Below are 22,246 nucleotides of genomic sequence, written 5' to 3' on the forward strand. Positions count from 1 at the left end.
GGATATGAAATGTACATGATGGAGTAAGTTCGTCCTTCAAATCGGATAAAACGAGCAAAGGGCTTCACACAGCACCATCCTTACAATGAAGAATGGTCCAACGTCATCAGGAGGAAGGAAGAAAGATAAAAACACGTCTAGGTGAACAATACATACCTGGTTGCGCATGGGTACCTTGTTCAGAATGATCTCTCTGTTCTTCCTCGACAGTTTGGTGATCTCTCTAAGGTCAGAACTCAGAAAGAGCTAATAGAACAGAACCTGAGATAAAAACAACATCAACTCGGTCACTTTGATCGATTCCTTGCTCGTGGCCATTAAATAAAACAGTCCCATTCCTGTAGAGGGTGGGGTCTCACCTGCAGGATGCTATTGAGGAAGCACGTGTTCCCCATGTTCACAAGGCCGGTAAACTGTGGACCATGGTTCAGCGATCTCTCCCCGTTCTCTTCATCCCACACTTGGAGCGGCCTGCAACCATAATTGGCACGTCATGGCGCTTTTGGGTTTGGATTCATGAGTCAGTTTCACGTGTTCATTCATTATTATTCTCCCGTTTATGGGATGACAACTGCACTGAAGGAATGACGATTCATGACCATTTTGATGACGAGTTTACAATCATCACCATCTTGTATTACACCAGAATAACGATCGATGACTATCACAAGGACTTGGATAAGAATCACGTGGTATCGAAATGATGAACCAACATGAAAAATGGTGTTCCTCGGTACAGGTGTGGTGCTGTGACGATGTTATACAAAGAAACGAAGAAGCCCTCCCTCAGGGAGAGGGGCTACTCCACACATTACAAACGTACGCACACAGAATCGGGGTCCGCTCCCCATCCTGAGCCGTCGGCACAATAAATTTTTATTTTTGTCACACCCAAAAGCTCCCCACGAACATCCTCAAAAACTTTCAACTCACTGGACTCCAACAAAATCTCACACACACACACACACACACACACACACACACACACACACACACACACACACACACACACACACACACACACACACACACACACACACACACACACACACACACACACACACACACTATAATATTGTTGTTGTTTCCCACCCGTTCAGCATGCGGGTGACTGCTTTAGCTAATCGCAGCCGCACGCGCCCACCAAACGAGCAAGCTTCGTCGCAGCTTTCGGATCAACGCCGAAATCCAGCTACGGGTGTGTTTTTAACCACACCATAAATTAGTCCACTCTTCTGTGCACGCATGACAGGGTCCGATCGCCGAATGTCGATTTACCTAAGTATGTGCGCAGACAGAAATGCCGGGAATTTACACCTCGACGGAGCCTGCATGAAAACGAGCCGTTCTTTAGCGGCTCGTTCCGTTTGCGATTTGCCGAGCGGTTTTATATCGCCAAGCCTCGTTGGATCTGATTGCTTTATCGGCTATTTGAAAGCCAGCTAATATTCCGTACGCAATAATGGAAGCTCAATGAAGGAAGAGACGCAACGAACAGGTGAACATTTAAACAAGCACATTTATTTATACAGGCACGTATTCAAGCAATGCAAATGGGGGAATGGAGATAGGACATGAGTAAAAAGCCAACAGCCGATGTCTATACGAAATGCAAGTATATACAGGCACTTATTCAATTTTACGTAAGGACATGGCGCCACATCTCTCATACAAAACCCAGAAAAGAAAAGAAAGAGAACGACTTCTTGTTTAATGAATGCGAAGCTTCTGGCAACCATGTGCTGAGGTGGAAATGCGGTTGTGGTTGTCGTGATTGTGGTGTCGAGAGGCGGTTGTGGTTGTCGTAATGGTGGTGTGGAGAGGCGGTTGTGGTTGTCGTGATGGTGGCGTGGAGAGGCGGTTGTGGTTGTCGTGATAGTGGTGTGGTTGGCGTTTTGGAGAAGGTGATGAGGTGATGCGGTTGTGGTTGAGGTGTTTGTTCCAAAATAAAGACAGCAAAGAAAAAAACTACCTCAAAGATCACAGTCCTGCACATGAATAAATCCCGCTAAACATCGGTGGGGAAATCTAATCTGAACACACACTTATCGATACAACTGATCGAAGGACCTGTATGGTGTTCTGTGAATTTCCACAACCGTAACAATATAATAATAAGATAACAAGTAACAAGGTTTTGGGTTTTCACCATGTTTGAGCTATACTATTTACATTCTTCATATTTTATAAAGAGAAGAAAATAATTCCAAAGAAAAATGAAAGTCGGCCTCAACTTTTGGGGCAGCATGCTCCATCCATCGGTTCCACATATAAGTCCTCGTCAATATGCATCAAGTTTTATCAATGATGTTCTTTGGATTTTAGTTCTTTGTCCATGGATCATCAGAAGCTGCTGACGGTATTATTTAGTGGATTCGTGTTGGTATGGAGGAGCTATTCATCCCTTCTCTGACCTTCCAAGAGAGACCACATTCTCAACCCTGATTCACCCCTGCCTGTGCTGCTGCGATCGCCCATCCAACCACCTCGAGAAGGTACCGCCATGATGGCTCTCTTCAGACTCGACACAGATCATCTTGCAAGCAAGTGCTTGTAAAAGGGTGTTTGGAAATTTCAAGCTGCAGTCGTCACCGAATTATATCCCAGCTCATCGGCCTGGTCCAACATTCCCTGAGAGTTGTGAAGTGTTCTCAACCGAAATAAGTCATCCACAGGACCACACCTGTCATCTTCAATTGGACAGAAGTACTCACCTCACCTGTCGATAAATCCAATGTGTTTTGCCGCTCGTTTTACAGCAAACTCCACCCTTGACAATCAAGGACTTCCTTTGTCTGGTTGTCCCTCCTGGATGAATTATCACATTTTAACTCTACTCTGACAAACACCCAAGAGAGTGTCCAAGATCATCATCCAGGTACTTGATATCCAGAAAGCCGCTGCTCCTGATGGAATTCCCACGATTGCCCTCAACGTGTGTTCTCTTGAGCTCCTGTTCTTTCAATATGATGGAGTCCGTATCTGTCGAACTCCACATTCCCATCTTGTTGGAAACCGGCATCTGTTGTTATCGTGGACAAAGGTTCTGGAGAGAAATCCGATCTTCCCATGTACTCCCGTTATGTCAGTGGAGATCGGTTTTTGCAGAACAAAATCTTAACTCCAGGATGTAACAAATACACGAGCAAGGAAACAAACTTTATTACAACACACTGTACATCACTTTAAACTCTTAACTATCACTGTACTACTGTTTGTGTACCATGATGGAGATCAAATAATAATAACGTGTAAGATGTGTAACTTCAGGAAGGCAGGGTTTTCTTTTATTTTTACACCCTCAACATCAACTACAAAAATGTCAGCATCACCCTCACCTTTACTTTGCCCTGACCGACGCCATTGCCTACGTGCCGTGTCAGCATGTACGTGGGCAGAGCCCACGCAGGATAATGTTCCTCTGCCTGTTTGGTGGGCGGTCCGCAGCGACGGCCATCACGCCCCCCCCCCCCGCGGTCCAATCAACGGCCTTGGTGCCCGTTTTGACTAATGACAGGGTGACGAGCGCACTTATGCGCCAAAACCGTCCAGTGAGGGAAAGTGGGGAGGAAGGAGGCGTCCCCACCCCCAAGAGAAGGGTGAATAAGGTTGCGGCACGATCAGACGACGAGAGATCCTTCCTCCACAAGAACCGCAAGTCGGTTGCGCGCCGTCTCTCTGTCGGTGAACTGGAGAGCTTTTGAGATAATTGATGACCATCGAGCAGGCAAGGTAGTGGTCAATCTGACGGGCAGGTTGAATGAATGTGGAGTTATCAGCCCTCGCTTTGACGTTCAACTCAAAGACTTGGAGAGAGGTCAGAAACCTTCTGCCCTCTCGACCGTTTGGGATACAGAGGAGACTTTTGGTTTTTGCGGGATTTTTTGTTTAATCGCTTTGTGGTGTCCAAGCCTTTGTCACTGCAACTGTGAAAGGTAATATTTAATGCTCTCCAACACCATTATTTTGTGGGTGTCGGGAAGTATTTCAGGCATGCACAAAAAAATAGAAAAAAAAACAAATTTATTTCTTCAAAATGGAAACAGGATTAGAAAACATCACCGGGTAATGCCGGGTTATCCTCATGACTTGATATGCAACTGTTGGGGTCGATGCCTCCACCTTCATCTCGTCTGCCTGCAGAGTCCAGTATGATCAGTAGGGCATTCATGGAATGCTCGGGAGTTTCCCAACAGGTAATCTTCTTCTAAAACAGGCGTCAGCAACCTAAACCAGACCGCGGGCCACTGGGCCACGTTCGGACCACCTCGCGGGCCGCACCCCCCTCCCAACACGAAAAATAACAAACACACTTAAAATCAATGATAATAAATGTAATTGTAAATTGAACCTTAAGACTTGCAGTAATCACAATGTGAAACAATTAATGTGAAGGCTTATGATTCTTTGATGCAGACAGAGAGTCAATGTCCGGCTTGATGGAGGAGGAGGCCAGGAGGAGGACGTCTTGAAGATGAGCGTCTGTAAGCTGTGCTCTCGTCTTGTTCTTCGTCAGCTTCATGCGACTGAACAGCTGCTCGCAAGAGTATGTGGACCCGAACAATGAAGCCAAGCGCAGGGCCTCCCTAACAAGAGCCGGGAAAGCACGGGAGGCTGAGAGCGAGGCCTCAAAGGGCGTGGCCAGCGCTGGTCACGTGGGCCAATGAGAGCGAAGGTGCATATTGGCGAACGGAGCCGTGTGGTGAGGGTCGGCTCGTGTTCAACGAAGGGTCCACGAGAGACATGGACCATGGAACGGGCACGTTGAGTCCATCGGCGTCGTTCACACCTCCTGGGACATCCCGGTGAAGATGGAGGATGCTGAGAGGGCTCGTTACGGTCAGACTTGTCCCAAACGGATGTCTCTGTTCCTGTCGCCATGTTCTCCCCCTCTCCACCTTCCCCAGTAAGATTAAACCGATAAACATCGATTGTTTAGACCTGCTGTTGATATATTACAGGTACGATGGGTGAAATGTTCCCCTGTATCAAACATCAAAGATCCCCTTGTGTGAGGGGACCGAGACGCTGTAACCGCCATTTTGTATTTCCCTCCTCGGTCCCTCGTTTCTCTTTCGACCGTTTTCCCCTTCGTGTGTTTAAATAATGAGTCTCGGTGAATCTCCGTGTTCAGTGTTTAGTGTTTGGTTAATCTTGGTGATCTTCCACATAACCAAGTGTTCCAACGTTATCCAATGGAATTTTACAAATCGGGTGTGGGCGTGGTTTAACTCAACAAGAAACGTCGAGAATGGAATTTTACAAATCGGGTGTGGGCGTGGTTTAACTCAACAAGAAACGTCGAGAATGGAATTTTACAAATCGGTGTGGGCGTGGTTTCACTCAACAAGAAACGTCGAGAATGGAATTTTACAAATCGGGTGTGGGCGTGGTTTCACTCAACAAGAAACTTCGAGAATGGAATTTTACAAATCGGGTGTGGGCGTGGTTTCACTCAGCAAGAAACGTCGAGAATGGAATTTTACAAATCGGGTGTGGGCGTGGTTTAACTCAACAAGAAACGTCGAGAATGGAATTTTACAAATCGGGTGTGGGCGTGGTTTAACTCAACAAGAAACGTCGAGAATGGAATTTTACAAATCGGGTGTAGGCGTGGTTTAACTCAGCAAGAAACGTCGAGAATGGAATTTTACAAATCGGGTGTGGGCGTGGTTTAACTCAACAAGAAACGTCGAGAATGGAATTTTACAAATCCGGTGTGGGCGTGGTTTCACTCAACAAGAAACGTCGAGAATGGAATTTTACAACTTGGGTGTGGGCGTGGTTTCACTCAGCAAGAAGCGTCGAGAATGGAATTTTACAAATCGGGTGTGGGCGTGGTTTCACTCCGACAGTCCTTGGAGACGAGGGGTGATGTGGTTGTTAGGGGGAGGAAACGCTGCAGCTCCCGTGTTTAAAGAGAATGTGTTTATTTATAAAAACACACTTATCATGGATTATTCACGTACACCGTTTTTAATATGAAATATGTTAATGAGGGAGTGTATATTCATTGAAAACATCTTTATGGTGAAAAAATGACAATTAACATTTGTTAACATCTGAGTGCACAACATTCAAACATTTGTGGTTCCGTGAGGGAGATATTTGACGTGTGTGTGTGTATGTACGTGTGTGTTTGTATGTGTGTGTATATCTGTGTGTGTGTGCATGTATGTGTGTTTGTGTATTTGTGTATGTATGTGTGTATATCTGTGTGTATGTACGTGTGTGTTTGTGTATGTGTGTGTATGTTTGTGTATGTGTGTGTATGTTTGTGTGTGTATGTATGTGTGTGTATATCTGTGTGTGTATGTATTTGTGTGTATATCTCTGTGTATGTACGTGTGTGTGTATGTATGTATGTGTGTGTATATCTGTGTGTGTGCATGTGTGTGAATGTGTGTGTACGTGTGTGTATTTGTATGTGTATGCATGTATGTTTATGTGTGTATGTTTGTGTGTGTGTGTTTGTGCGTGTATATCTGTGTGAATGTATGTATGTGTGTGTATATCTGTGTGTGTAGGTGTGTGTACATGTGTGTGAATGTGTGTGTGCGTGTGTGTGTATGTGCGTGTGTATGTGTTTGTGTGTGTATGTATGTATGTGTGTATATCTGTGTGTATGTACGTGTGTGTTTGTGTGTGTATGTATGTGTATGTGTGTGTATGTGTGTATGTATGTGTGTATATCTGTGTGTGTAGGTGTGTGTACATGTGTGTGAATGTGTGTGTATTTGTATGTGTATGCATGTATGTTTATGTGTGTATGTTTGTGTGTGTATGTGTATGTGTGTGTGTGTGTGTGTGTGTGTGTGTGTGTGTGTGTGTGTGTGTGTGTGTGTGTGTGTGTGTGTGTGTGTGTGTGTGTGTGTGTGTGTGTGTGTGTGTGTGTGTGTGTGTTTGTGTTTCCAAGGTGTTTTGGTTATTCTGACTCATTTCCAGAGGAGGTTTCATTGGTTCATAAAGGTTATTTGAGTAACAATTCCATCTGTAAACTTCCTCCATTATTCCCTGAAACATGTACAAGGGACAAGACGCGAACCTTTTCATCACATGGATTCATTCAATGACACCACACAGGTTTTTATTCAAAAAAATGTTTTATTAAAAGGATACAAAAAGTTTAAATTTTTACAAATAACTTAATTAAAGAGCAGGACGCACAACATTCAAACATATTGTTGCGAATTCGCGCCCGCCGGCGTGCGATCGGCCACGTGACTCGAATCGCGCACGTCGCCCACCGGACGGACAATTCTGTCGTGACCCTCTCGGACTAACGCCGGGAACTAGTCACGGGTGGGCCTTTCGGCCTCACCACGATCGTGCCAATCGGCCACCTGCGTGGGATAGGGTTGTTCGCCAAACTCGACCTACCCAAGTACCCACGCGGATGGTAATCAAGCATCTGCTGTTGAGATCTGTCGTCAAATGGGCAGCGGGCTTCTCAGTATTTCTTATATAATTGTTTTATAAATGGAATAACTTGTAAAACAATGACAACAGGCGATAATTTGCAGATGTGTAAAACAAGATACTTTTAACTTTCGGACACTGAGTATTTAGAAATAATATTAAACTGTGCATTCAAATTCATCTTTGACCCCCGAGCGTCATATTGCAAACAAGCACAGAAACCGCCAGATATTCCAGTTTATTTTACTTTTGGGTAATTATTCGATCGAATGTTTATTTATTTAAAATTAACTACCCTAACCCCATGCACCAAGTACCACGTGTATTCGAGAGAATGCTAAATAACAGCTGACGAATACTATGTTTACGTTTTGCAAAGCAGCAGCAAAACACAGACAAGTGTGACGCAAAATATGCTCCGTTTTGCTGTTTGCTGGGTGATGCTGGCTGCTCAGATTTGGCCCAGTGTGAGCCCATCTTGACTTACAATGTTAGCACGTGTGTTGTGGCACGCTGAGTGAGCGACTGAGCGCCGCTTGCCCGCTTCACCTACAAGTGACGCTTGACAAGTACTGTCGAACTGAACACGTTCTGAAGCGAGCTGAGGTTGCTCCGTGGACCTTGTGGTAGTTGCCAGATTCCAATTTTGTTGTATTACCAAGATTAAAATGTATTATATAAACCTCTTCAATCCAATATTAATATTAACAGTAATATTTTATTATTAATATTCTTGTAAATGTTTTTTTTTTTTTCATTTATTGTGGGGCCCCCTTTTTGTGGGCCCTGGTTCAGCTGCAACATTTGCATCATGATCCATTGTAAATCCGGCACTGCAAAAAAAAACTCTGTGGGGCCCCTCTTCCCTTGAGGCCCAAAGCACGTGCTTATTTTGCTTAATGGTTAATCCAGGGCTGCCTCCAAATCTGGAAGATCATTCTGTAACGGCTTCTGCCACAACACAAACACACACCCATCCTTGCTTTTCACACAAGCAATGCTCAATTTACATAGAAAATGATGTCAAATGCAAAACAGTCAAAATCTAATCACTGGACTTAAAGACACAAAGAACAACATGACAAACAAAGCTCCTCTGTATCAGATCAATGCACGTTTCTGTCAGCATCATCGTACCGAAACAGGACACATGCTGGAACGCATCGGACCCACACAAACAGTCAGTGATATCATACCAAAAACATACCTGAGTTTGTGAGCTTCTCTGTGGAGAAGACACCTGCTGCCTTTTCTGCAGATCTGGTTGAAAGAGCCTTTTCTGGTCTCGTAGTTCCTGCTTTTCCTGTTTTTCGACGTGATTCTCAATCGGCTTATTTTTGATGTCCCTTGCCAGCTTTGCGCATTTCAATGATGTCAATGTATCCTTGCAATCTTCCGAGGCAGGGCTGATACACACTGTTATCATTACTGTCCTGGCATTCCTTTAAAGAGAATCCTTCAAAATCCCAGTCAATTTGGAATGTCGAAAAGGGATGTGGGACGTCATATGCTTTGGGGCTGCGAGCGAACTGATGACGTGTGCGAGTGTTGTCAGGCTTCTGATCATATTGATCGCCTCCTTGAATTCGTTTGGATTTTCTGAATTGCATATTCTTTCATGTCCAGCCAGAAAGGTTAAAAAGCATTCAATAGGCTGTCCATCTTTTAAGTATCTTCGTACAACACTTAACTGATCTATATGTGATAGATTTGGTGTCGAGTCAACTGACAAACTAAAATAACCAGAAGAATTTACTTCGTCAACAATGAGGGCGTGGACCTTTTGAGCAATTCGTTGAATGAGTTCCTCACAGGTGGTTTTGGACAGGTAAGAAGGCTTTCCTTTTTCAGAATTCCCATAATTTCGAAATGTGCCCTGCTAAAAATGGATCAAACTGGCTTATGAGCTCAAGCAGTCCGAACAAATTCCCATTCTGCAATGACCCACATCTTTCTTCTGTTCCTCAAAAAGCCATGCCACGTTCAGCTAACGTACGAATAATAGCTATTACACGCCTCAATACATGTTCCCAGTGTACAGCAGCTAAGCACCAGACTCTTTCAGTTTTTGCAGAAAGCAAGAAACTTTGCACAGGGATACTGTTGTGGAGCCGGGAATCGGTGGCGAGCACGACTGCGAGAGGGAGCAGTAGAGTCGGCCTACTACTAAACTGCTCAACTAGTCCTGCTAAACTGGAGGTTTTTGGACGTGAAAACAAGACGATTTGTATTGTGCAGTGTTTAAATATATAATCCAATTGAATTAAAATAAAATGTTTGTGAAAGGTTGTTAAAAAATAAATAAATACATAAATAACCCCTTGAATCAGACATTCACCACCGCTGATGCATCCTCTTCTACATCACGTAATTTCACATGTTAAATTCATTATTTTTGCCTGATGTTTGTGTCCTTTGTGATGTCCTCAAAAACGGTAAGTGTACACGCGTGCTCAGAACGAGATTCTGTACAATTTGCCAAATTCAGAGCCAAGGAACTGTTCGACTGCAGGTTCGTGTTGTCCGATTCGTGTCCCACAGTGTTGAAAATATAATATATAATAAAATATAATACAACATACTCTTCAACGTAACTGAGGTAACTTCTTCATGTTAGGTCAATTACAGTCAGAATTGTGACATCAGTTTCGCTGATAAAATTCAGACTTGATATGTTACATGGGCCCCACTATGCCTAAGGGACATGATGTAGTCCCTTGTAAGAGAATAAAACATTTCACTGGATTACTATTTCTGTGGCGATGTAAAAAAGAAAAATATCGAAATTTCGGAACTGACGGAACACAAATCAGTCATGAGTTTTTGGAGCCCACGTTGTGTCTACTGGTAAATTATATAACATCAAATCAGCATCATGGAATTCACTGATATTCCTGCTTGATTCAAAACACAGAATGGATGGATTGCACAGATAAAATATGCTCATCATGGAAGATAAAAGAAGACAGATTTACCACTCACATTGGATCGAATTGGCCGCCAAATCACGTGATAGCAGGATCGGAGCAAAATGCAAATCAATTTTGAAAACTCGGATAATATCCTGTTCAATGCCATAAAAATTTTGGTAAAGGATGAACTTTTGTTTTTTGGTGTTCGGGGAACATTTTACGTGGAATTGACCAAGTTTGATGGCTGTTTGGAGACCCTACCAGTCGGCTTGAGTGAAATGCCAGACTCGATGGCGCTGAAGTGGTTCTCTGATAACAGCCAGAGAGATGTCCACTTTGACAAGCACGTGGTCAGAAGAACCGATTGGAGCGGAGGAAGAACAGCAGATATTTTCAGGGAAATTTGTCAAAATCAGATCCAGAAGAGATGGAGTACCATTGGTTGAGATAGGGGTCGGGAAGTTGACCGATTGAGTCAGTCCCAATGAGTCGCAGAAATCTTTTGCTGAAGGGCCATGACAGGTGAGAGAGGTACCTACACCGAGCCAACTGGTATGATGACAATTGATGTCATCACAAATGAGGAAGAGAGAGTTTGGATGAGAAGATAGAAGTTGGTCCATGTTTTCGGATAGTGAGGTGTAAATGGAGTCATCACTGTTTGGTGTACGGTACAGTACACATATAAACATGAGGTGGGAGTGGAGGGGAAGCCATAGCCTGAGGTATGGTTGTGGTGCCGGGTTCGGTGGCGAGGACGACCGCAAGACGGAGCAGTCGAGCCGTCTCCCACCGAACACCGGAATTGAAGGTCATAACCTTCGGATAACTCCGAAGGTCTCGGGTCTCTTAGTGGCCCGTGGACGCCAATATTTTGACGGTGTGGGTAGGGTTAATTGTCTAATTCCAATTTACCTAAGTACCCACGCCGTCTAACTACCGTGGAAGCCACACCCTCGGCCGGCTTTGTCCGAACCGAGTCGCTATTCCCGACTCAGATCCCGCGTAACCGGGCGGAAATTACCAAAGCCGCTCCGGCCCAAATGACAACTTACGGCAGAATCGGTCTTCCTCGTTCTTAAGCCCGAACCACACTGGGTCAAAGATAGAAACGACAGGCAACGAGCTGGTACATTTAACAGGGGTTTATTTACAATAATCAGGAAGGGATACACAGAGCAGACTTAATCACGAATATGCAGGCAATGTGCAGTGAGCAAAAACACTTAACAATTTCTACTTATAGGACAGTGCCACCACACAGACACACACACACACACACCAAAAGAAAATGGACCCCACCGGGTCTTTATTCGGTCCTCCAGCCGAGGAGGATTTGGATGCAGGGGAGGGGGAGGCTAGGACAAGCGAGGAGGGGGGAGGTAAGGAGAGTTGTTGAAAGAGTGTGGGGGATTGCAGAATGGCTCGGGGAGGGGGCCGGATGAGGAGGAGAAAAGGCTCTGCGGGAGGGGGGGCAGAAGGCAGTGGAAGATTTGAGGGGGTGGAGTGATGAGATGGAGGTGAGAGGGCAGGGGAAGGAGGCAGCTTTGTGGATGAGAAGGGTGGGAAACTTTGAGAAGGTGGAGTGAGGGGGGTGAATGGTGGGAGAAGGGTGAGTGGGAGGCTTGGAGGGCGAAGAGTGTGATGGTTGCGTTGAGTGAGAGGGGTGAGTTTGCACTGAAGTTGGAAAAAGAAGAATGGTTGATGAAAAGCTAACATTTAAAACAAACTGGGGTTTTGAATTTTTTTTACGTCAGAGATCTGATTAAAGCCATTTCTTGAGGGATGCAATAAAGGCGAATTAAGAGAATGGAGAGAAGAAACGCTGCAACAGTTGGATTTTTTTCGACAAGGTATGAATAAAAGGTCGAATTGAGAGCAGTCTGTGGAAATAGAAGAATAGTAGTGAATTATGATACAGTAATGAGAACCACACGTGTGAAAGAGGAAGATGAAGCATTACAAGAGATCGTTTTTATTATGGACAAACTTGCAGCTGTTCTTCCAATGTTACACTTTCATAGGGAACAAACCTCTTTCGGCAGTTCTCAAGGAAAAGTGTCCAGACATATCAAAAGACCACCATGTGCTCCGTTTGCAGCCGGAATTCTCTTGTTCTCTTGTCATCGGACCTCATAACCCGGCGGATTTCTTCAAACCTCTTGATGGGCATTGTAGCTTCATACAACGATTTAAAAGCTGATTCCCAAAGAGCTCACGCAACCGTACATCCCAGCCTTTTTGTACCCCGCGAAGAGTGAAAGGTCCAAAAAAGGCAGAGGCTCGTTTTCCTGAGATTGCGGTGAACGTCTGTTCTTTTGTGTGTTGCCACCACCGTTCTGCGTCTTTCAAGGTTGGAGCGCTTCAGAATCTCTTCGAGAATCTTGTTTGTGACAAAGAGTTCTCTTGCATCTTTTGGTGACGTCCTGGTACGTCTAGGTGCAGGACCTGGTCGGGTACTCGTTATATCGCAGCTCGGCGTTTTCCCTTGAGGTGTGGGGTTTCCGCACCAGTACGTCCCATTCCGTCTGGTTCGAACGGTTCTTTCGGTGTCATCACAGGCTTCCTCTTCGAACACATCACTGGCCCCACTCGTACTCGATGCCATCAACTCAAGTCCTTGAAGAGCTGATGCCATTTGCAAACATTGCGGCCGAGGACGCATGGTACTCGCACCCGGTTGCTTATCCGGGTCTGAATGAGATTCTGAACACTGATTCATCGTTGGTGCTGGGATCACGTGATATTTCCATCGTAATTTGTAAACTTGTAAATCATGTGAAAGACAGAAAATGTTTGGCTTTGTCAAAGGAAATGAACAAAATTTTACAGGAGAGCAATTTTTATTATTTTTCTCAGTGTGTTGCCAATATCTTCGTATCATGACGCATATAGTACCCTACCAGAGGTAGAATATATGACACATGTAGTACCCTACCATATCACAGAATCTTCTTCTTCTTCCTTCGGCTGCTCCCGTTCGGGTTCGCCACAGCGGATCATCCGTATGATCCGCATAGTGATTTGGCACATGTTTTACGCCGGATGCCCTTCCTGACGCAACCCTGGTCGCCTCTTACGACACAGGGATAGTACCATATCACAGAATATGGTGGCAAATGATCGTTTGGTTTTAGCTGGGTGACCAAACAAAAACAGCGGCGTTGGGCCCTTTTTGAATTGAACAGCTTCGTCAAAAAAGGGACAAAATATGTCTTGTTTCTCCAGAATCATTTTATTTCACAACCTTTCGTGAAATGAGAATTACAAAGGACAAAATTTTGTTATTTTTTTTACATCTGGGGGGTTGTCTTCTCAGGTCCGGTGTCAACAGTTTCTACTTTAGAAGAACAACCATCCTGGAGACACATGTACTTACATTTTAAACTCGACATGAAATGAATACAAAGCGAACAATCCATCTTATTTCTTGGCAATGCGCCACAAATTGAGCCAACCAACGAACATCAAAATCATCATATGCCGACTCATCTTCAAAATCTGACACAGCATCACAACCTCTGTTTCCAGTGGCGACTAACTCATCAAGGAAAGCCTGTGCTTCAACTGAAAGATAGATGACAAGTTTCTTGACATTTCAAACTTTGGCATCCTTTACACCCAACTGCTTAGTGTAGAGTGCTTGCTGTGGATGTCATCACCCTGACATGAGGCTTTACAAGGCGGAACATGGTTGTTTCTTGTGATGACATTGTTTCAGAAACCTCAATGTCGTATCCGAAGTCTGCTGAATACCTGAACATTTTATCCTGACTGACAGAGTACTTTTCACCATCCTTTTTTTTTTAACCGATTTCTTAAAGAACTGCCCAAGGTGTGATTTAAAATCAAGCATGTCCTTCCCTTTCATCGAAACCACCTGAAAATTTTCAGAAATATTTGTCTCCCAATTTTGGTACGTTTCAACGGTTTCATGCCTTCTCTGGATTTTTTTTATCACCCCAAACTTTCGGTCACACGGCAAATAGTTGTGTCCTCTGATTGTAAGCCGATGAATCGCTTCATCAAATCTTTCATTGATTACAAGGGAGGAAAGACACTGAACCAGAGTATGATTGTGGTTCTGACCACGACAACCATCAGTGAAAACGATGAGTTTCCGAACTGTGTTTGGGATGTTATTTTCAATGTAATGTTTGATGCAGCTAATCAATTCATTCACACCTCTACGTGTTTCAGTTTCAGGCCATGAGTACACCTTCATTTTGCCTGTTTTGGCTGAGTGTATGCCAAATGTGAACAGCCACAACTGCCTTGAATAGAAGATATCCCCAGTCGGGATATGTGGAAGGGGATGTTCTGTTTAAAATCAAACAGAGACATTCTTTGTTGGTATTGTTCTCAGCAGCTTCTGTAAACTCCTTCAACTTCTTGTAGAAGACGTTTGCCTTCGTTTTGTGCAAAAGCAGCCTTGTTTCTCGGCCCTTCGTTGCAGCTGCATTTTTTTCAACCTTGATTTTGGCCTTAAGCTCAGTGCAGATACAACAGACGTCAGATCAAGGCCTAACAAACCCAAAGTTAAAATTTTGCTTGAAATAATCATTGTAAAATCTGAATTTTATTTCCCAGTATGTCTTTTTGGGATCAGTTCCAGCCTGATATTCTGCATATTTATCGGGGTACAACAGTTCAAGGAACAGAGTGTACATTTTCACAACCATCAGTTCAGAGGAAAGATACCTCCTCTTCTTTCCATGGCCGGCATAATGGGATACACAATATGGGAATGACCGAATATGTGCATCCACCTTTACTTCTCAAATCCTCAGGAATGCACTTTCTATTCTTATGAGTCCCTCGTTTGTCTTTCGGTGTGGCTCCCTTAGACTGCTGCTGAGTGACTCTTCACACGTTTTGTTCCCACTCCATGCAAGCTTGCAAAGCCTTCTCCACAAACCATTTTACGTCGTCTCCCACTTTCGCTTGGTAGTAATACTGTTGTGGGCAGGGTTCAGTGGCGATAAACGACCACTAGGTGGAGCAGTGGAGTCGTCTTCCACTGAACACCCGGAATTTAGGTCGTGACTCTTGGATAAGTCCGAGAGTGCACGGGTCCCTTAGCGGACCGTGGTCGCCAATATTTCGACGTCGTGAGGTAGGGTTAATTGCCTAATTTCAATATACCAAAATACCCACGCCGTCCAACTACCGGGCCGTCCAAACGTCGAACTTCCGTCCAAAACACGTGGGCAATGGCGACCGGTCGAGTGCGAGACGGTGGCGTTGTTGTAGTGTTTTTGTTAGAATTGCCACAATTCTATTTAATGTCGCTCGCTCTCCTCACCCCTGCGAGTACACGGTCAGGACTGCAGTGGGTAAGGCAGAGCATTTTAAGAGAAAGCAGCACCAAGAGAGAGAGAGAGAGAAGGAGGGGAAGAAAAAACAAATTTCCAAAATATCACATCTATACAAATAATAGCAAAGTGCCTTGTGGAGTGATCTTACAAAGTGCTTCATTTGTGGTCCAAATTTCCTTAAACTTTTGAACAGTGTTACAATATTCTGCCGCCTTATATTCTGAGGTAATGCATGAGTGCAACAAGCCTATCAGACCCACAGAACTATGTTCCACCATATTTCTCTCTATTTTTGCCTTCCTAGTTTTATAAATTGCCATTTTTGCACTTGTGCAAAATTAACTTGTGAGTTAAACTTGAAAGTTAAAATCTTGTAACTTGTAAGTTAAAATCTTGTAAGTTAACTTGTAAGTTAAAATCAAATTTACAAGGAGGTCTCTTGACTTGCTCTGTTCTTTCACCGGGTGTCCAATGATGAACAGCGTTGGTGAGAAGTGAAGCCAGAAGCGCAATATGAAGTTTTTCATCAGCAAGAAAATTGGCTGAAGATTACGACATTGTAGGTACATGTGAAATATCGTTTCCCTTTCACCACAATAACAGCATTCCTCTGGAATGTTCGTGAAATGCCGCATCATGGCTCCAGAGCTGAAGACACCATGCAGCAATCTCCAACTCAAGTCAGCCATAATGTAGTCGTAGTTGTAAAAAGAAAAAAACTAACTAGAAAATAACTCGCAGCGCACACACGGAATTCCCATTAGACAGAAGGAAGGATTCTTACTATAAACACATACTTATCGAACTTATAACTGAAATAACTGAACTCGGGGACTGCTGACTGTCTGTGTGCAGTTGGCTTCCAAATCCGTAACAATACTGCCAGCTGCGTTGAAATGATGCTTGTGTTCCCTTTGGTCTCCTTCGCTGCGGTGCTTTGCAACTGATGAGGGACATCAAAGAGGCATCTTGCCCATCCTGGTTGCTAATGGTGTCAAAATTTGCCCGCAGTATCTCTCGTGCGGCAACAGTGAAGGTTTCAAGGCACTTCCTTCGACACCTGAAATAAAAATACCTCATTAAAATGCTTTTGTCGGTATCGCTAACATAACTCTGATACTTTTCATGCAGCGATGATATTTGCAAAGAAGGTGCAAAATCCCCCAAAATAGCCTGGCACTATAAGGGGGAAACTACCCGGCACTGAATGGGTTAACAGTATCACATTTGACCTGAAATAGAGAAGGCTCATAAATATGATAAACCAGTGTAAGATTCTGTACAGAGCCTGGCTGTACATGTAAAATGTATTGAATTTTATTTATTTATTCTCTGTTGCTTCCTCTGTGTCACTCTTATATTTTAGAAAGTACACAAACACTGCACTGGAATAATCATCAGTGAAAGATAACACAAACCTTTACCCGTCTCTGGACTGTCGGTCTATTGGTCCCGCGAGATCTGTGTGTACCAACTCGAGAGCTGTTGTGAGACCCGTGGGTCGGCCATGTCTTGCAGCACATCGCTGAGGCTCTGTACGAACTCCAGCTGGTGTGCTGCAGTTTCCTGCAACATGAAGAAACACAACAAAAGAGATCGTTTGTTACAGCGTGAACGGTACGGATATGAAATGTACATGATGGAGTAAGTTCGTCCTTCAAATCGGATAAAACGAGTAAAGGGCTTCACACAGCACCATCCTTTCAATGAAGAATGTTCCAACGTCGTCAGGAGGAAGGAAGAAAGATAAAAACACGTCCAGGTGAACAATACATACCTGGTCGCGCATGGGTACCTTGTTCAGAATGATCTCTCTGTTCTTCCTCGACAGTTTGGTGATCTCTCTGAGGTCAAAACTCAGAAAGAGCTAATAGAACAGAACCTGAGATAAAAACAACATCAACTCGGTCACTTTGATCGATTCCTTGCTCGTGGCCATTAAATAAAACAGTCCCACACCTGTAGAGGGTGGGGTCTCACCTGCAGGATGCTATTGAGGAAGCACGTGTTCCCCATGTTCACGAGGCCGGTAAACTGTGGACCATGGTTCAGCGATCTCTCCCCGTTCTCTTCATCCCACACTTGGAGCGGCCTGCAACCATCATTGGCACGTCATGGCGCTTTTGGGTTTGGATTCATGAGTCAGTTTCACGTGTTCATTCATTATTATTCTCCCGTTTATGGGATGGCAACTGCACTGAAGGAATGACGATTCATGACCATTTTGATGACGAGTTTACAATCATCACCATCTTGTATTACACCAGAATAACCATCGATGACTATCACAAGGACTTGGATAAGAATCACGTGGTATCGAAATGATGAACCAACATGAAAAATGGTGTTCCTCGGTACAGGTGTGGTGCTGTGACGATGTTATACAAAGAAACGAAGAAGCCGTCCCTCAGGGAGAGGGGCTACTCCATAGATTACATACGTACGCACACAGAATCGGGGTCCGCTCCCCATCCTGAGCAGTTGGCACTATAATTTTTTTTTATTTTTGTAACACCCAAAAGCTCCCCACGAACATCCTCAATAGCTTTCAACTCACTGAAGTCCAACAAAATCTCACACACACACACACACACACACACACACACACACACACACACACACACACACACACACACACACACACACACACACACACACACACACACACACTATAATACTGTTGTAGTTTCCCACCCGTTCAGCGTGTGGGTGACTGCTTTTAGCTAATCGCGGCCGCACGCGCCCACCGAACGAGCAAACTTTGTCGCAGCTTTCTGATCAACGCCGAAATCCAGCTACGGGTGTGTGTTTAACCACACCGTAAATTAGCCAACTCTTCTGTCCACGTACGACAGGGTCCGATCGCCGAATGTCGATTTACCTCAGTATGCGCGCAGACAGAAATGCCAGGAATTTACAGCTCGACGGAGCCTGCATGAAAACGAGCCGTTCTTAAGCGGCTCATTCCGTTTGCGATTTGCCGAGCGGTTTTATATCGCCAAGCCCCGTCGGATCCGATTGCTTTATCGGCTATTTTAAAGCCAGCTAATATTCCATACGCAATAATGGAAGCTCAATAAAGGAAGGGACGCAATGGACAGGTGAACATTTCAACAAGCACATTTATTTATACAGGCACGTATTCAAGCAATGCAAATGGGGGAATGGAGATAGGACACGAGTAAAAATCCTACAGCCGATGTCTATACGAAATGCAAGTATATACAGGCACTTATTCAATTTTACGTAAGGACACGGCTCCACATCTCTCATACAAAAACCCAGAAAAGAAAAGAAAGAGAACGACTTCTTGTTTAATGAATGCGAAGCTTCTGGCAACCATGTGCTGAGGTGGAAATGCGGTTGTGGTTGTCGTGATGGTGGTGTCGAGAGGCGGTTGTGGTTGTCGTAATGGTGGTGTGGAGAGGCGGTTGTGGTTGTCGTGGTGGAGGCGGTTGTGGTTGTCGTGATAGTGGTGTGGTTGGCGTTTTGGAGAAGGTGATGAGGTGATGCGGTTGTGGTTGAGGTGTTTGTTCCAAAATAAAGACAGCAAAGAAAAATACTACCTCAAAGATCACAGTCCTGCACATGAATAAATCCCGCTAAACATCGGTGGGGAAATCTAATCTGAACACACACTTATCGATACAACTGATCGAAGGACCTGTATGGTGTTCTGTGAATTTCCACAACCGTAACAATATAATAATAAGATAACAAGTAACAAGGTTTTGGGTTTTCACCATGTTTGAGCTATACTATTTACATTCTTCATATTTTATAAAGAGAAGAAAATAATTCCAAAGAAAAATGAAAGTCGGCCTCAACTTTTGGGGCAGCATGCTCCATCCATCGGTTCCACATATAAGTCCTTGTCAATATGCATCAAGTTTTATCAATGATGTTCTTTGGATTTTAGTTCTTTGTCCATGGATCATCAGAAGCTGCTGACGGTATTATTTAGTGGATTCGTGTTGGTATGGAGGAGCTATTCATCCCTTCTCTGACCTTCCAAGAGAGACCACATTCTCAACCCTGATTCACCCCTGCCTGTGCTGCTGCGATCGCCCATCGAACCACCTCGAGAAGGTACCGCCATGATGGCTCTCTTCAGACTCGACACAGATCATCTTGCAAGCAAGTGCTTGTAAAAGGGTGTTTGGAAATTTCAAGCTGCAGTCGTCACCGAATTATATCCCAGCTCATCGGCCTGGTCAAACATTCCGAGAGTTGTGAAGTGTTCTCAACCGAAATAAGTCATCCACAGGACCACACCTGTCGTCTTCAATTGGACAGAAGTACTCACCTCACCTGTCGATAAATCCAATGTGTTTTGCCGCTCGTTTTACAGCAAACTCCACCCTTGACAATCAAGGACTTCCTTTGTCTGGTTGTCCCTCCTGGATGAATTATCACATTTTAACTCTGACAAACACCCAAGAGAGTGTCCAAGATCATCATCCAGGTACTTGATATCCAGAAAGCCGCTGCTCCTGATGGAATTCCCACGATTGCCCTCAACGTGTGTTCTCTTGAGCTCCTGTTCTTTCAATATGATGGAGTCCGTGTCTGTCGAACTCCACATTCCCATCTTGTTGGAAACCGGCATCTGTTGTTATCGTGGACAAAGGTTCTGGAGAGAAGTCCGATCTTCCCATGTACTCCCGTTATGTCAGTGGAGATCGGTTTCTGCAGAACAAAATCTTAACTCCAGGATGTAACAAATACACGAACAAGGAAACAAACTTTATTACAACACTGTACATCACTTTAAACTCTTAACTATCACTGTACTACTGTTTGTGTACCATGATGGAGATCAAATAATAATAACGTGTAAGATGTGTAACTTCAGGAAGGCAGGGTTTTCTTTTATTTTTACACCCTCAACATCAACTACAAAAATGTCAGCATCACCCTCACCTTTACCTTGCCCTGACCGACGCCATTGCCTATGTGCCGTGTCAGCATGTACGTGGGCAGAGCCCACGCAGGATAATGTTACTCTGCCTGTTAGGTGGGCGGTCCGCAGCGACGGCCATCACGCCCCCCCCCCCCCGCCGCGGTCCAATCAACGGCCTTGGTGCCCGTTTTGACTAATGACTGGGTGACGAGCGCACTTATGCGCCAAAACCGTCCAGTGAGGGAAAGTGGGGAGGAAGGAGGCGTCCCCACCCCCAAGAGAAGGGTGAATAAGGTTGCGGCACGATCAGACGACGAGAGATCCTTCCTCCACAAGAACCGCAAGTCGGTTGCGCGCCGTCTCTCTGTCGGTGAACTGGAGAGCTTTTGAGATAATTGATGACCATCGAGCAGGCAAGGTAGTGGTCAATCTGACGGGCAGGTTGAATGAATGTGGAGTTATCAGCCCTCGCTTTGACGTTCAACTCAAAGACTTGGAGAGAGGTCAGAAACCTTCTGCCCTCTCGACCGTTTGGGATACAGAGGAGACTTTTGGTTTTTGCGGGATTTTTTGTTTAATCGCTTTGTGGTGTCGAAGCCTTTGTCGCTGCAACTGTGAAAGGTAATATTTAATGCTCTCCAACGCCATTATTTTGTGGGTGTCGGGAAGTATTTCAGGCATGCACAAAAAAATAGAAAAAAAAACAAATTTATTTCTTCAAAATGGAAACAGGATTAGAAAACATCACCGGGTAATGCCGGGTTATCCTCATGACTTGATATGTAACTGTTAGGGTCGATGCCTCCACCTTCATCTCGTCTGCCTGCAGAGTCCAGTATGATCAGTAGGGCATTCATGGAATGCTCGGGAGTTTCCCAACAGGTAATCTTCTTCTAAAACAGGCGTCGGCAACCTAAACCAGACCGCGAGCCACTGGGCCACGTTCGGGCCACCTCGCGGGCCGCACCCCCTCCCAACACGAAAAAATAACAAACACACCTAAAATCAATTATAATAAATGTAATTGTAAATTGAACCTTTAGACTTGCAGTAATCACAATGTGAAACAATTAATGTGAAGGCTGGTGATTCTTTGATGCAGACAGGGAGTCAATGTCCGGCTTGATGGAGGAGGAGGCCAGGAGGAGGACGTCTTGAAGATGAGCGTCTGTAAGCTGTGCTCTCGTCTTGTTCTTCGTCAGCTTCATGCGACTGAACAGCTGCTCGCAAGAGTATGTGGACCCGAACAATGAAGCTAAGCGCAGGGCCTCCCTAACAAGAGCCGGGAAAGCACGGGAGGCTGAGAGCGAGTGCCAGAACTTCATTGGCGACAAAAGAGCAAACTTTGCGCGGTGGCTCTCTGAGCACTGGAGCTCAATGAGCTCCAGCTGAAGGTCGTCAGCCACATCCACAGAATCCACATCAAAGGGAGCGGAGAATAGTTTGAACTCTTTCTCACATGCGCGCACATCTTTGAAGCGTCTCTCGAACTCGCTTCGCAGCTCAGACAGGGCAGCGGTGTAGCGACGGCAGGCAGCGGGGGTCGGGCGCAGCTCAGCCAATCGGGCGAAGTGAGTGAATTTGTTCTGGCTGAGCTGATGCTCCCACAGGCGAAGTTTGCATTCGAATGCCTTCACAAAGGCGAGGAGGTCAGGTACCAAGACATCTTTACCCTGCAGATGGATGTTCAGCTC

The 22,246-nt window shown here is 44.8% G+C and overlaps 1 long non-coding RNA gene and 1 pseudogene across 2 annotated transcripts in view; one reads left to right on the plus strand and one right to left on the minus strand.

Moving 5' to 3' along the window:
• Positions 1–4,348: 4,348 nt before the first annotated feature.
• The window catches only part of LOC147007987 (uncharacterized), a 93,965-nt gene continuing 76,067 nt past the window's right edge, over positions 4,349–22,246 (plus strand). Inside the window, exon 1 of one of the 2 annotated variants that reach the window (XR_015053721.1) lies at positions 4,349–4,839. This is a non-coding gene — a long non-coding RNA (uncharacterized LOC147007987). The remainder of the gene's footprint in view (positions 4,840–22,246) is intronic. The other variant, XR_015053720.1, reaches the window with a different exon arrangement.
• On the minus strand, positions 13,625–20,258 carry LOC147007988 (uncharacterized; annotated as a pseudogene).

Source organism: Eptatretus burgeri, chromosome 22, assembly GCF_056783735.1.
Source record: "Eptatretus burgeri isolate ZD-2024b chromosome 22, Ebu_testis_v1, whole genome shotgun sequence".
NCBI lineage: Eukaryota > Metazoa > Chordata > Myxini > Myxiniformes > Myxinidae > Eptatretus > Eptatretus burgeri.